Source organism: Dioscorea cayenensis, chromosome 7 (assembly GCF_009730915.1).
Source record: "Dioscorea cayenensis subsp. rotundata cultivar TDr96_F1 chromosome 7, TDr96_F1_v2_PseudoChromosome.rev07_lg8_w22 25.fasta, whole genome shotgun sequence".
In the NCBI taxonomy this organism is placed as follows: domain Eukaryota; kingdom Viridiplantae; phylum Streptophyta; class Magnoliopsida; order Dioscoreales; family Dioscoreaceae; genus Dioscorea; species Dioscorea cayenensis.
In genome coordinates, this window is record NC_052477.1 from 9,408,637 (window position 1) to 9,412,923 (window position 4,287).

Here is a 4,287-nt window from a genome sequence, read left to right on the forward strand (position 1 = left end):
ATGAAGCATTATTCACCGCTTTCATCAATTAAAATCAAGAATTGATGAAGAAAACAAAAGATAAGGCTTACCGACTATGTGAAATGGGAAAAACTTGAATTGGCCAGAAAACCAAACAAAAATCCCTCCAAATTGGCCTACGAGGCTGGGAAAAGGTGTGAGTGTGCTCTCGGATGACTGGAGAATGTGAGGATGAAAAGAAACCATGATCCTTTCAGAATAACTTACGCCTCTTAGCATTTGTACATTCGCACGGGTGTGCGGAAATTCCCCACGTCCGTGCACCTCCATAAGAAAGCATTACAGGGGCAAGTACACGGTCCTGTGGCCTCTCAGGAAAACCCTCAACCTCACTGAACGCAACCGCACGGACATGTGGAAATTACCCACGCCGGTGCGCCAGACCCACAAGGGCAGTCGCATGCCCCCGTGGCTTCTCTGTCTAACCGAGAAGAATCTCTAAGTGTTTTGCACGCCCGTACGTAAATTCCGCACGGGCATGGACATTCACAGACCTAACTCACAGGGGCAACCGCACGACCCTTTATCTTCTCGGGATGGAGAGAACTCGTCTACAGAGATCCGCACGGGCATGCGGAAAATACCCACACACGTGCGTTTCACAAGTTCGCCCACGGGGGTGAGTCCACGCCCATGTGTGCTCTCAGGATAAATCGGCAAGTCTCTGCAAGAAAATGCATGCCCGTCCGGAAGTTCGCACGTGCGTGCGAAAATCACTATGTCGCTCACAGAAGCGAATCCACGCCCCTGTGTCTTCTCTGGATGAGCTCGCAATACAACACCACGGGCGTGTGGAAATTCCACACGCCCGTGTGTTTTCTCTGGATGACTTACAAAACTTTGCAGGCTTTGCAGAAATTTCTTGAAGATGTTTACACATTCAGAACCTGCCCTTTTATGCAAAATACACCAGCGGAAACATATAAAACAAGCTCAAGCGACTTACTTCGCCAAATCCTCATCAAAACAAACGATGACATTAAAATCCACAAGATAATACACTGCAGAAGCATCTAAAGATCAAGACACCAACACTCAACAAGTTATTCATGCAAAAACTAAACTACTTAACTAAGAAAACAGTAAACGCTTGGGTTGCCTCCCAGAAAGCACTTGTTTTACGTCACTAAGCTTGATGTACCTCTTCCTTACCTTACAGGGGCTCATAGATGAAGATTGCCCACTTACCCATAGCTTGAAAGCATGACAAGCAAAGTCTCTTGAAGGTAAAAGGGGAGTTATCGGGCTTGGGACCACCTAGTAATGGTTCATCCAACTTGGTCGGTACACGCGCATCTCCAACATCCTTGGAGCATTTTTGGTGCCGTCTCATTGCCCTCTTTATCTTCTGAAGCACCTTCTTTAGGATCCCCGGAGTGGATGGTACTTCTTCCGTCGAGCCAAGCATCATTACTTCTTCATTTTCCTCCTCTTGGTAGAACAAACCCTCGTACGGGTCCGGATTGAACATTTCCTGTATATATTCATCAACAATCTCATCAGTCGTGTCTAGAAAATACAAAGTATCATCAAAATCAAGAGAATACGACGTGGCTTCAGCAAGGCGGTATATGAGCTTGTCATCTCCAACTCTCAAAATTAGCTCCCCGCCATCCATGTCAATCAATGCCTTGGAAGTCCGCAAGAACAGCCTCCTAAGTATCAAGGGTACATCTGCATCCTCATCGACGTCTAGCACCACAAAATCTACAGGAAATATGTACTTGTCCACCTTGACAAGCACATCTTCGACAATACCCCTTGGATGTCTCACCGTTCGGTCCGCCAATTGCAAAGTCATCCGAGTGGGCCTAGAATCGCCCAAGCCTAGTTTTTGAAAGAAGGTGTATGGCATGACATTGATACTGGCCCCTGAGTTCGCCAATGCCATTTCTTCACCTAAATTGTCAATATTACATGGAATGATGAAGCTTCCCGGGTCTTTCCTCTTGTTCGGTATGTTCTATTGCAAAACTGCCGAGCAAGAAGCATCTAAGATCACTGAAGCACTCTTCTATAACTTCCTCTTGTTAGTCAACAAGTCCTTCAAGAATTTTGCATACTTAGGCATTTGAGACAATGCCTCAACAAAAGGAATGTTGATGTGGAGTTGTTGAACAAGCTCAGGAACTTCTTGTACTGTTCATCCGCTTGGTTATTCCTCAACCTAGAGTGATAAGGGATTCTTGGATTGAAAGGTGGGGGTTCCACCTCCTTCTCTTTGCTTGTTCCCTCTTCAACCTCTATGACGTCAGGTGCATGTTCATTGGGCTTATCACTCGGAAACTTGCCTTCAACCTCAATACCACTGCTCAAAGTGATCACCTTCACATGTTCTCTAGGATTGGTCTCGGTATTGCTTGGCAAGCTTCCTTGTGGTCTCTCCAATAGAGACTTTGTAATTTGCCACACTTGATTCTCAAGGTTGTGCAAAGAAGCGGTGTGGTTGCGAAGTGTAGCCTCAACTGATTGAAACCTTGTATCCGATGATTGCACAAATCAAGTCAAGGCCTTCTCCAAATCCATCATTTGGGTCTCGAAACCGGAAACTCGATTCTCTATATTTGGGGCTTGTTGTTGGAAACCCGGTGGCCCCATGGTCTTTTGTGGAACTTGGTTACTCCACAAGAAATTGGGATGATTCTTCCAAACTTGATTGTAGGTGTTGCTATGTGGATTCCCTTGATTTCTCATCGCATTACCCACAAAATCCACATTCTCAACTGAAGATGCATCACCAATGGAGATTGGGCAATCAGAGGGAGCATGTCCTCCACCACACCAGGTGCAAGAGTCACGGCCGCCACTCTATTCGAAGTTAGAACATCTAATTTCTAACTCAATGATTCCACTTGAGCCGCCAATGAAGTTACTGCATCTATCTCATGGAGCCCGGCCACCTTCTTCTTCTCCCTAGCATTCCATTGGTAGCTATTTAACCCCATTTCTTCAATTAATTGACGGTCCTCACCAGGGGTCTTGCTACCTAAGGTACCTCCTGCCGCCGCATCTAAGAGTTGCCTTGTACTCGGATTCAACCCATTGTAAAAGGTCTAAACAATCATCCACTCTGGGAATTCGTGTTGTGGGCTAACAAGGTTCCCTTGCGTATATCCCGCAAGTGCACGGGTTTGTCGAAGTAATAATCCCGGGTGAGCGGGGTCGAATCCACAGGGAGTAGGGAGTGAAAATACTTAATTTGGTTCTTAGCTATGTGGAAGATCAATAGTAATTAATGTGAAATTGATTTAATTCTCAACAATAAAAGCAACAAGTGAGAGAGCAAGAATAAAGAAAAGGGTAAGGCAATCGATAAAGATGGGGTACTCGAATGATGCTTCACCTAGGATAATCGTTTCAAGTGCAAGAACTCTCTATTATACCTCCTAATCAATGCCATGGTGAGTCATGGAAATCCTTACATACATAGTCCCAAATCTAAGGTCAACTATGCCTAACTCTATACATGTCCCGGAGGAGAAATCGAACAATCTCAACACCTCGCACTCGCATAGAGTTGCAATGAGCTCTAGGGATTCCAAGTGATAAATCTCTTCCTAAAAGTAGACCTAACCCTTTGGTCCAGGCGGAAGGTCCCTAGCCACAATTAAGCCCTAGATACTAAGATCCTCTCAATGCTTCACTCCATTGTACCCGCAACTAGGCCCCAGCAGAGGTTCATCCCTTAGACCACTCACTCTATTATGGCCGCAAAGAACTCGAGGAACGGAGGTAGAATCTATCATGCCAGAGGGGAAAGGGGGCGCTCCTGTACCTCTCGACTCACCCTCTCAATCCTCTCCAACCTAGCTTTATCTAACGCTCATGGTGTGTCACTCACTCACAAGGTTACCAACAAGAACTCTCAACCCTAGTGTCACTCTAGGGGAAATGTTCATACAATCAAGCATTCAAGGTTGGAACTCACAATAAACATCAATTTATTGAAAGCATAATAAAGAAGTTCAATGAAACGAATACATCCTAGGGTTCACAATCACTCAAGTACCCACTAGGGGTTTAGCTCTCTCCATGGATCTTAGTACAATCAAAGAAATCGAATGTAAAAGCAATAAATCAATAAAGAAACCCCCTCGATGGTCGTGTCGATGGTCTTGTGGAAAGTCCTCTACTAGTCGTCCAAGGATTCCTTACGTGCGGTATAGGATACGCCTCGATCGAAGCTCCCCTACCAACCTTCTTCCTAATGGAATCACAATGTCAGAGCCGTAGAACCTCTCCAAAACCTTGGCCAATATCCCTCGA